Consider the following 12928-nt stretch of genomic DNA (forward strand, 5'->3'; position numbering starts at 1 on the left):
TCGAGCCCTGCATAGGGCTCTCTGCTGATAGCTCAGACTCTGGAGCCTCCTTTGGATTCTGTGTCTCCCTCTCTCTCTTCCCCTCCCCTTCTCTCTCTCTCTCTCTCAAAAATACAAAAAATTAATAAACATTTAAAAAAATGAGCCAAGTAAAAATGGTGACAAGTGAGATGGCTAATACAATGGTCTAGGTAAGATGTAATGATACCTAAACTAGGGTAGTTGTGGAAGGAATAGAAGGGAAGGAACAGCTGCAGGTAGTCATAGACCATAGATATTTCAGAACTTGGAAACCTTTCGGTTTGGGTATACAAAAAAAAAAAAAAAGGAAGAAGTCCAAGTCTGTGGCTTTGAAGGTAGTTGATAATCAGTATTCAATGTCATCAAAAGAGAAGTTAAAGAAAAAGGATGGATGGTGTGCCTGGGTGACTCAAATGGTTAAGTGTTGGACTTCAGCTCAGATCATGATCTCAGGATTCGTGAGTTTGAGCCCCACATAGGGCTGTGTGCTGACAGCTCAGAGGCTGGATCCTGCTTCCGATTCTGTGTCTCCCTCTCCTCTACCCCTCCCCTGCTCTCTCGCTCTCTCTCTCTCTCTCTCTCTCTCTCTCTTCTCTCAAGAACAAATAAACAAGAAAGAAAGAAAGAAAGAAAGAAAGAAAGAAAGAAAGAAAGAAAGAAAGAAAGAGGAAAAAGATGAATTAAGTAATTCAGATTGGATAGTGTTTGAGACACTGTAGGATAGAGAACCGAACTGAGGTGTCAATGAAATTGGAAATGGAAACACACAGAGAAGGGATAAAAGTGAAGGTAAAGAATAAGATTTCACCTATGTGTGGAATCTTAAAAACAAAACAAATGAACAAACAAAAAACAGAGTATTAAATACAGAAAACAAAGTGGTGGTTGCTAGAGTAGAGGTGGGTGGAAGGAGGGTGAAATAGATAAAGATGATTAAGAGATACAAACTTGTAATTATAAAATAAATAAGGTACAGAAATGAAAACTACAGCACAGGGAATATAGTCAATAGTATTATAATAATGTTGCATGGTGACAGATGGTGATTACATTTATCATGGTGAGCACCGAGTGATGTATAGAACTGTTGAATCAATATGTTGTACACCTGGAGCTAACATAACATTGTATGTTAATTGTACTTCAATAAAAAGAAAGGAAGGATGGGGAAAGGAAGGAAGGAAGGAAGGGAGGGAGGGAGGGAGGAAGGAAGGGAGGAAGGAAGGAAGGAAGGAAGGAAGGAAGGAAGGAAGGAAGGAGTCATTTGCATTGTTACACCATTAGATTAGAAGGAATAGAGAAAGTATATCATGGAGAAAATAATGAGAGAAAAGAAGAGAGGTAAGGATCGACCCTTGAAGAGCATTTATATTTATGACTGACGGGCAGTAAAGCACCAAAAAGTAGTAGTTAATTGAAGTAGGAGGAAAACCAAAACAATTTGGTACCATCCAAAAAATGAGAAAGCTCCATTCAAATGATGTAGTTTTCCTTCCTCTTTGGCTATTTTTATTTTACTTAGAACTTGATGTAATTGGGGTAAACTTTTTTCAGATCGAATGTCTTTGGAATTTTTCCTAAATATAATAATTATGTTCTTTTTTAAAAAATGCTTATTTATTTTGAGAGAGCACAAGTGGGAGAGGGGCAGAGAGAAAAGGAGAATCTCAAGCAGGCTCCACTCTCATCACAGAGCCAAAGCGGGGCTTGATCTCACAACTGATGGTGAGATCATGACCTCGGCCGCAATCAAAAGTCAGACGCATAGCCAACTGAACCACCCAGGCACCCAAATAATGATTATGTTCTGAAATAGTTTGTTTTTCAGCATTGAAAATTCAACAGAAAATGTTTGACTCCATAAGGTATATTGAGTTCCAGTAGTCATAAATAGTACTGCAATGATGAACTAAAAATTTTCAAGAGAAACTAAATAAATCATGACATACGTAGTGTAAGTTTTGAAAAACAACACAACACTCGCAGATAATATATTACTCTCCCTTCACTAATCCGTTCTCCATATCATTTATGACAAATAAGTACACTTTTTACTTTTTCTCTGACTATTTTTACTTCTGTCTGTACATTTTGACTTCAGATTTTCTTCACTATTAAAAGTGTATTGTTACCATTTGGCATTAGGCAATTCACTCTTTATTAACATCTTTCCTCTAACAGCTTATTTTTTTTTAACTTCCAACATGCAGTCAAAAGAAAATTAGGGGCACCTGGGTGGCTCAGTTGGCTAAGCATCCGATTGTTGCTTTCGGCTCAGGTCATGATCTCATGGTTTGTGAGTTTGAGCCCCACATCAAAGAGCGTGCTTCAGATCCTCTGCCTTCCTCTCTCTCTGCCCCTCCCCTGCTCACATGCTTGCTCTCTCTCTCTCAAAAATAAATAAGCATTAAAAAAAAGAAAATTAAAAGGAGCATTGGTAGTAAATTATTGGTTATTACAGTGACCTAAAACCTTCAGAAGACACCAGCCAATGGAAAGCAATGAATTCATATAAATATTAAAACTCTGGTTCCACTATTTATCTACCTCTCCCTGCCTAGTCCCCTACAGTTATTTTTGTCACTCTTTGTGGTACACCTGGCTCACAGAGTCCTCTCAAGTTTCCCCCCAACTCTCCTCCATCACCTGTAACTCCACTTTAAGATCCCACCTTTCTGTTGCCACTCTGTTGATGCCCTCCATTAACTCAGAGCCTCCCAGCACATGAACCTCAAGTTTTCAAAACAGGCATATTCCTTTCCAGCATCAATGCACCAAATCAAAATGACATTCCACAGAAATGAGGAGAATGCCCATAGGGCTCATATATGGCCCATGATCTGGGCTTGAAAAGAAACAATTTTTTTTTTGTCTCTCTTTTGCTCCTTCCAAAATGCCCTCGTTAGAGCCTCTCTTCCTTCTAATGCAAATTAAGCCATCCAAATGTATCTTTATGATAAGCCCCAGCTGAGCTGCTTACTAGATTTATTAGACTCTGAATTCTAATTTATACTGAGCTTGCCCTCCTGATGTAGATGGAGATACAAATATATTTAGATTCAGATGATATATGTACATATTACAAACATAGATATAGATGATATAGATATAGATACCTATTCAATGAAGATAGAAATAAGTGAGGGGCGCCTGGGTGGCGCAGTTGGTTAAGCGTCCGACTTCAGCCAGGTCACGATCTCGCGGTCCGTGAGTTCGAGCCCCGCGTCAGGCTCTGGGCTGATGGCTCAGAGCCTGGAGCCTGTTTCCGATTCTGTGTCTCCCTCTCTCTCTGCCCCTCCCCCATTCATGCTCTGTCTCTCTCTGTCCCAAAAATAAATAAACGTTGGAAAAAAAAAAAAAAAAAAGAAAGAAGTGAAACAAAATGCCCATACTTACTTTGCAATCTATTTCCTATATCCTAACAGAGGTCCTATTAGGAGTGAATAGAATGAAATTATAAATTTCACTTCAATATGTATCAGTAATCTTTTTCCACTTAAAAAAAAATCCCAGAACTTAATGGCCTAAAGCAACCATTTATTTAGCTCACAATTCGGCAAGTTGGCAAGTTGGGCTGAGCTCAGTTTGGTGGTTCATCTGGTCTCAGCTGAAATGGCTCATCTCTACTCTAGCAGGCCTGTCCAGACTGGCTCCCACAGTGATCACAGGGATCTAAGGAAGAAAGCTGAAGCCTGCCAGACCTCGAATGACCTAAGCTCAATACCAGCACATCGTCACTTTGCCACATGTTTTAGCCGAAGCAAGTGAAAAGGCCAGTCTAGATGCGAAGGGTGGGGAAAGAGACCCCACATTCTGATGGGAGAAACTGCAAAGTCACATTTTAAAGGTTTGGGGTGTGGGATTAGTGAGGACTCTGGCCATGTTTTTAAAACAGTTATAAAACATTCTTTAAGTTGATAAATGAAAACTGTATTAAGTCAAACAATAGAACAGACAAGCCCACATGACAGTCCTCTCCCCAGGATGTCTGTGCTACCTAATGAGAGGTGAGGATTTCTAGAAGACATTGGAGGATTGAATGCAGTAACTGGCAAAAGGAAGGGATTAAAAACTATTTGTTGAATGAATAAATGATTCGGAAGAATGAACTTTCATGGTAACTAAGCAATGGTCAATAAATAGCATAGTCTAAAAAAAAATTGTTATATCTTCCAGATGCCTAGCATTGATTTGAACAAAGAGAAATAAATTATATGACGTTACAAGAGTTCAGGAATATATAAAATTTTTCAAAAGGCAAATAATACACTAAAACAGGTAATGCATCTTGCATTTGCTAGAGAGGAATGGACTTACAGTAGCCTCAGATCCTCTTGAATATATTCCTATCAAAAGATAAATCAGAGGCAATTCTTGGAAGATGTGGTCTGAATGCAATCCCTTTGCTTCCTTTATCAGCGAGCTTGTAGATAAAATAACTCAAGCAGTGATAGATGTGTAGGGAAGTGGGAAGGAGGTGGGAGAACCGTGGCCTACTTCTAAAGCCTAAAGGAGACCCTACAAACATCTGAGGATCTGGTTTCAACCGCACCCAGAAAAGACTTGTAGGAGGTTCTTGCATTCCAGAAGACATGAAGAACCAGACTAAGAGGAAGTCAGCCTCCATAGTAAAGCATGGGGCAGAGAACTTTAATGCTGAAACTTTTGAAAAGTTACAACAGATTGGTAAAAGAGCCCACTCAGTTCATGAAAAAAAAGTATCCTCAGTCCTAGAAAAAGACTATTGAAAATATGTAGCACTACCTTTGTCTCCACTGCTGGCCAATACAGCACTGCCCAAGAGGTTCTCACCCCCAACTTGCATAATTGACAAAGAAAAACAAAACACAAATTATTTAATGGGTTTTAGTTATTTCAAGGAGGAAGACCAAGCTAGTAACCAGAACAGAAGATCCTATTCAGGAAGATTGAGTGGAATCTAAAGAAACTATCTTAATAGGAAAGGGAAGGGAAGGGAAGGGAAGGGAAGGGAAGGGAAGGGAAGGGAAGGGAAGAGGAGGGGAAGGAGAGAGGAGGAGAGGAAAGTCAATAAAACAAACAAAATTTTGGAAATAAAATAGACATGATTTCCATTTTTTTTTTTTTGATTTTTTTTGATTTCCATTTTTAAACCCTCTGTAGAGGAATCAAATAATAAAACAAACCACCAATTAAATGATACCAAACACCAGATGAAGGAGCTGTTGTACATGTAAACACACATATGCCTACACATGCATTCCATTACATATTTGATTATGTATTTGATTATTTATATATATGTGTATATATATACATATATACATATATATATATATATATATACAGTGAAAATCATGAATGAAAATAAAAATTAATGGAAGATAAATCTAGATATAATACATATAATAGAAGTTCCAGAAAGAGGAGGGAAAAAAGCAAGAATCACAGAGCTATTGGAAGAAACTAAGCTAAATACTTAAGATTCATGTATCAAAAATCATATTAAACCTAGCCCTCTTGATGAAAACTTTAACTCCAAGGATAAAGGAAAATATTACATGCTTCTTTTAGAGAGAGAGAAAGAGTTCGTTATGTAGAAAATAAAGAAAAGCAGGCAGTCTTCAATTTCTCATTTACTATAGAAAAATAAGACAATGGAGTGACATTTTAAACATTTTATAATTCACATAAACAAGAAAAAAAGAGACACTTTTAGACACCCAGGGACTCAGAAAGCATAAGATCTAGAAGTCCCTCCTGAGAAAGATACTTAAGAACCTAGTAAAAAAAAAAAATTTTTTTTTAAATCAGACCAAATATCAATATGCGTCCAAATTGGAATAATTGACATCACATACATTCTACTCTCTTGGGTAATTTTCCTGTCACCCAGGAGTTCCCAGTGGGGGACATGAACTAAGCTTAAGCCAGTTGTGTATCACATTTGTCTTGTTACAATGATTGGTTCAGAGATGGGAACTTGTCCAAGTCAAAATTATTGAGACACAGTGAGACTCCCACATTGTCCCTCTGGGCTTGACTCTTAACAGTAACAACACGTGGAGTACCGCAGCCAATTTATAATCAGAAAGGCAAGATATGAAGAAAAGGATAACATTTTACTGAGGCACAGAAAAGAAGACTTACATTTTTGGAGCAATATACCATATTCCCATCTTCCCAGGAAAACTCAGTATCATAAAGATATCAATTCTCACTAAAGTAATTTACAAATGTAATGCAATCTTAAACCAAATTTGCCTGGAACTTAAGATCTTTGATTGAACTCAACAAGACGTTTCTTATGGAACTTGATAATTTCCATAAGAAAACTCATCTGTACAAAAAACACGTTCAAGACTGTCATTTAAAAAAAAAAGAACAATAATGAGAGGTATATGCTCTTCCAGATAGCAAATATGTCTTAAAATTATGGTAATTAAAACAGAGGGAATTGACAGAAAGTTCAATTAAACAGAATAGAGTCAAGAAACAGGGATGCCTGGGTGGCTCAGTTGTTAAGCATCTAACTCTTGATTTCAGCTCAGGTCATGATCTCATCATTCATGAGAACAATCCCCACATTCTCTCTCTCCCTCTCTCTCTCTGTCCCTCCCCGACTCATGCTCTCTCTCTCTCTTTCAAATAAATGTTAAAAAAAGAAAATTTAAATTTAAAAATTAAAAAAAAACAGACCCATTTATGTAACAGAAATTATAGTAAATATTGTGTATCAGTCCACTAGAGAAAGGACTGGATTTGTTTTGTTGCTATTTCTGTTTCAGGTTTTGGGTTTTTTGGGAGGATGGAGCAGGGCTAATATATATGAAGAAGGGCTTATACTATTCTGAGAAGTATTTTGAGTATTTTTCATCTGAAGAATTCATTTCATCCATCCTATAATCCTATGAGGTAGGTAAAAGTGTTATCCACATTGTGTGATGCTAAAAGTGAGGCCCAAAGAGTCAAGTAATACAGAAGTACAAGCAAATAGCAGAGCTGGAAAATGGACTCAGGCATTCTGACTCTATTACACCAAGTAGGTAAAGATAAGTTAGGTTCCTACCTACAGCATACCAAAAAATAGAGTTCCTGTTTTGCAATCAACCTACAGCCAAACTATAAAATATTTAAATAAAACAAGGGAGAATATTCTTATAATCGTTTGGGAGAGGATAAGGAAAAACTTTATTAAAAACACAAAACCCAGAAACTGAAAGGGAAATATTTTTTAAGTCATTACATAAAAATAAAATCTCTTAGAAGAAAAAAGACACCATAAAACGTCAGAAGAGAAGCTCCAGACAGAAATGTTCATAACTTAACACGTTTACAACAAAGGACTAATATCCATGCCGTATAAAACGGCCTCTACAGATCAGCAAGAAAATGATAAAAATAATACACAGAACAATTTCTAAGGACCCATCAACATGTGGAAAGATCTTCAGCATCAGCATTGATCAGAAAATTAAAACAACAGTGGGTACAAAGTGCTAAATGAGAAAATGGGCTCTCAGTTGATGAGGATAAGGGAAAATGAATGTTCAGTACACCATTGTACAATCAAAATTGGAAAGGGACATTTTGGAGTTTGACCATATCCACCAAAATGTCAAAATGCTGAATCTTATACCTAGCAATTCTTTTGACATGGGAATAAAGAGCAATTTGTAGAAGATTTTACATGTATATATACATATATAATATGTGTGTATACATAATATGTGTGTATATACCTGTGTATGTATATATGTATATGTGCACATACACACAGAGGGACACATGTATGTATGTGTATATGCAAAAGAAAAACTAAAATCGTGGGTATGAACATAAGGTGAGGTGTTTTCTAATAAATGCACTCGTATTCTAGCAGCAGCCCCCGCTAGTGAAAAGAGAGGATTGTGGAGGAGGGGAGAAGGGATTGTCATTTTTACACCATACACTTTGTATTATTTGAATTTTTCATAATGCATATGTGTTTATGTATCACTTTGTGTTATTTCATGTTTTAAAGAATCAATCTTGGTTATTTAAGAAAATGTCAAAACTAGGTTCTCCTATTTGCAAATATAACTGTATTTCACAGTTTTGCCACTCGCTCTCTCAGTTTGTTTTCTCTGAAACTATTTACATAATCCAGACAGAGAGGGAATGTAACGTTTTGGCCATATTTGCAGTGGTCCACTCGGGCAGAATACTGTGGAGTGAGGTCACATCGAGCCCAAGTTGTGAATAGTCAGAGGTTTTTTTCACATCTTTTCTCTGCAACCCTTTGTATTATTCTGGTATCTCTAGTGCTGTCCCTCCAGTTTCCAAGGCGTAGCTGTGGGTGCCAAGCCAGCTCCTGGCAACACCAAGGCCGGGTAGATAGTGCCAGGCCAGTTCTTGCTGCCAAGGGCCACTTCCCTCTCTCCCAGGGAAGACCATTAGCTGGCGCGCTGCACCTTTCACCCTCTGCCTCCCCCTCGTTCTTGACGTAATGCGGGTGGGGGAGAAAATATCTGGAGGTCTTCAGGGAAAAAGCAAGAGGACAAGGCCTTATTCTGTAAGTGTCTGAGGAACCAATAGGAGACAGCCGTGTCCCTGATGGAATCATGAAGGCATCGTACCAGCCTCCTTACATATGGCTTCTTATAGTGTAAAACAGAAACAGCAGCAAAACTCTCCATTTAATTCATCTAAGTTAAACTGGTCTTTCTGTGATTCCCAGACTCCATCCTTACTTAGATAAAGCTCCAAGTGGAAATTCAGGGAGATGTCCTTCAGGAAAGGGAAAGGATAAATAAACTGTGGTACATCTAGACAATGAAATATTATTCACTGCCTAGAAAAAAGGTACCAAGCCACGAAAAGAAATGGAGGGAACTTAAATGCATATCACTAAAGGAAAGAAGCCAATCAGAAAAAGGCTACATACTGTTAGGATTTCAATTCTATGACATGCTGGAAAGGACAAAACTATGGAGACAGTAAAAGGATCAGTGGCTTCCAGGCTTAGGGGTGGGAAGAGGGAGGGAAAGATGGATAGGTGGCTTGCAGGGGACTTTTAGAGTAGTGAAATCACAACTCTGTATGCCACATGTGTATACGTGTCAGTATACACGTGTCAGAACCCCCAGAGTATACATCACAAAGAGTGAACCCCAATGTGAAGTACGGATTTTATTTAATAATAATGTATTAATATTGCTTCGTTAATTGTAAAACAAAACAAAACTACCACCCTAATGCAAGATTCTATTAAAAGGAAAAACTCTTCTGGCCATGGAGTATAGGGGCATATGGACACCCTTCTTTCTGTTCAATTTTCCTGTAAGCCTCAAACTGCTATAAAAAAATAAAGCATTAAAAATGAAATTTGGGGGCATCTGGGTGGCGCATTCAGTTGACTATCCTACTCTTGATTTCAGCTCTGGTCGTGATCCCAGGGTCGTGGGATTGAGCCTGAGTCAGGCTCCACTCTTAATGTGGAGTCTGCTTGAGATTCTCTCTCTCTCTCTCTCTCTCTCTTTCTCTCTCTCTGCTCCTCTCCCCTCCTCGAACTCTCTGTCAAATAAAAAATAAAATAAAATAATAATAAAATTTGACGTGATTCACAAAACGTGATTCACAAAAAATTTATCTTCTTGATAAATTCTAGCTTTGTTTTTTATTGTGTTTACTAAACTTTTTGGTTATGGAGTATTACAAATTTTCCACGTAAATTTTAAAGCAAAATTTCCAGGCTTATGTCTATCTTAGAATATTTTATAGAAGCATTCCTAGTTAAGTAAATATTGGATTTTTAACCATTTCTGTTGTCTTTGTAACACAATGTAGTCAAGGTTTGAGCTCTGTTGAAATGTATTGGTGACTGAAATGTCAGATTTTACTTAATCTGTATTCAATGAATTTTTAAATGAATGAAAAACCTACCTGTAAACATAGTAGTAGCTTCACAATATCTGCTTTTTATTTTTTTCAATTTTTTTAATGTTTATTTTTGGGGGAGAGAGAGAGAGAGAGAGAGAGAGAGAGAGAGAGAGAGAGAGTGGGGGAGGGGCAGAGAGAGAGGGAGACACAGAATCCGAAGCAGGCTCCAGGCTCCAAGCTGTCAGCACAGATCCCAACGTGGGGCTCGAAGCCATGAACCGTGAGATCATGACCTGAGCCGAAGTCAGACACTTAACCGACAGAGCCACCCAGGCGCCACCACAACGTCTGCTTTTTAAAAATAATTCCTTTTTTCCTTGAGTTTCATCTCAGTCATTTATAACTATATCATCCAGATTTTCCTACCACATCCCTGTCCTTGCAGGCACTGTGCTTGCTTACCCATCACTGTCCACAGGATCAAAACCTGCTTGCCTTTTCCTTAGACTTTCTGATGCTTCCATAGAGCTGATGTAAGGACCTACTATTGCCCAGAAGAGGTGGTCTCACAAGATGAAGAGGTTGATGAGGTTGATGAAGATGATGAGTTTGGTCTCACACGTGCGGCCAACTTGCTAAAGACGTAGTATCTCAACATTTAAATGGAATAAACCTAGAATAAGCCAGAAACACACACACACACACACACAATAATTGACTCAACAGACAGGTATATAAGACATACTCTTGTTGATTGAAGGCAACTATGAAAAATTAATAGCTGAGAGCTCCTCATTGATACTTCAAAAAAAAATCACAAGTATTTAGGCAGGTGAATATGGTTGGTTTTGTATACTTAATTTTGAGCTCGGGGGCTTGAAGGTCAAATATTGATTTGACTTCCTAACTATGGGAAGAGGCCGGGCCTTTTTATTATCACCACTTCTGGGTCTTCAGGTTCTCCGGTTCCTTTCAGCCAGTAGGTGGTTGTTGAACCATTCCTGACTCCAGCACTGCGACCTCTGCTGGACACTAATATTCTCCTTTCTCCAAATCCGTTAGGACAGGAAAGGAATGCGGTTTGCCCCTTGGAGTGGGGCAGAAACCACATGTTTGTCTGTAGCTTTGAATGCCTCCACTTACCTATTTCATTTAAATTGCACCAGTGTCTCCAGAAGCAAGAATAGCAAATACGGGATCTAAGCAACACTTTACAATCATTTATCAGCTTAACTTGAGTTTAAATACATGACATACACCAGCCTTCTCTGGGGACATGCTTACACATGTATTTCAAGTATGACATGACTAATTATTTTCATACTTTTCTGCTTTGATTACATAACTCTTTGAGACTTTTGACCAGCAAAAATTCATTTTTTTCAAAGCCCTGTTCCCCTTTTTCCTGTACTGTAAGTGTAACAATCCTATACAGTGGGGAAAAAATGATTCACTTGGATGTATTATACCTTTTGTCAACTTCCTGGCATTTGGAAGGAGCTTTTTCTCCCTCTTTAAAGATAATAGCTGTCTCATAACACTAATTTCATTAAACTTAAGTAATTTCCAAGTTAACAATATTAACTTTACCAATTTTTTTTTATCATAAAACATCTTAGTTAATGGCTATGTGTGTACTTTGCAGGAAAGAGAAACAAAGTCCTTTCTGAAACGTTTATCTGGAGAGTGTAAATTTTGCCCTGTATTACTGGTTTCATATTTGGATGTTGTAGATTAGCCTGAGCCGAAATGTGCATCACTCTTTTTTCCCCCATAGAGCATAGTGGTTAAAGATAGGGACAGATAGTTTAGGGGTACCATGGTGAGAACACCCTTGGGACTGAATTGCCAAAAATACAAACAAATAAACAAACCCTCAGGCACTACTCAGGAAACAAGACAACCAATTCCAGTCCTAAGTAATCCACTGCCCTTACCAGAAGCCAGTAAGTGGATCCAAACAAAGAAAGCTTCCACTGTCTACACCTCTTTTTTCCTTATCCCTTCTTCCTTTTCTGCTCTCCATCATATGTCCCAGCCCAGTGTTTGTCTTCATTCATCACAGAATGACTAATCTGAAACATGTGCCACTAAATATATAATACACTTGAGTTATCACTGTATTCAAGACATCATGTGCCTTCCCCATTCCTCTCAAGGCTTTTGAAACCCCTGAATTCACATCCTTCTCTCATATTTTATTCCCTTCTCCCACCTTTATTCCCATGTTTCTCTCTCTCTGTCTTCTATGTCCTGGCTGTTAGGTTGAGGAGAATTTACATTCAAATAAAACATAAAATTTCTTTCTCCAGATTTTCATACCAGCTGACTGGGATTGTAAGTGCCCCACTGGAGAGGCCTGATATACTTACTTAGAGTTTTTAAAAAGCATGCTGATTTCATACCTTTCCTCCCAGTGTCCTCCAGAGAGGAGGACGGACTATTCGGAATTGGTTTGGATTGATAAAGTACTTTGCCCTTATTTAAAGAGCTCATCTTGCATCAACCTCTCTTTTCATTCACTAAACATATTCTGCAGCCCTCCTCATCTGAGAGAATTGGGCCTCCCTTGTCTGCTTTGATCCAGAAAATCATGCTTTCATTAACACAAACATCTCCTGATCTCTGCCAGTGCATTTTAGATTTTCAAATTATGTATGTGCATCATTTATCAAAATGCCGTCAGTCTCCAGGTCTGCCAGGCATTCAAACTGGGCAATCCCATGGCATGTATGTATGTGAATTCATTCTAAGGGAAGTTGCATGGTGATTATAATCTCGGTCCCTAAAGTAGCTGCAGTTAGCTGTATATTCTTTATTTTAAGGAAAGAAATGTGGTGTTAAGTACCAAGGATGAAATCTCAGAACATCTTAAGCAAAATGCAGATTCCCATCTATTTTCTGTTTTCCCAATAGAAAAGATGAAAGCATTCTGTATTGAGAAATGGTCTGACTTCGGTGAATGAGTTGAAAAGAGAATAGTGTTTTTAGTGATATTATAGACATGCAGCAGTCTGCCAGTAACAGTTTTGATATTTGAGAACTGGAAACATATAGGAAGTTCTTT

General features: G+C 38.1%; 1 protein-coding gene across 1 annotated transcript in view; it reads left to right on the forward strand.

The window, feature by feature from the left end:
* RORB (RAR related orphan receptor B) overlaps nucleotides 1-12928 on the forward strand; it is a 388079-nt gene that overhangs the window by 163252 nt on the left and 211899 nt on the right. The gene's annotated exons all lie outside the window — the stretch shown is intronic.

The sequence above is a fragment of the Puma concolor genome, chromosome D4 (assembly GCF_028749965.1).
Source record: "Puma concolor isolate L17-30 chromosome D4, mPumCon1.1.hap2, whole genome shotgun sequence".
Classification (NCBI taxonomy): Eukaryota; Metazoa; Chordata; class Mammalia; order Carnivora; family Felidae; genus Puma; species Puma concolor.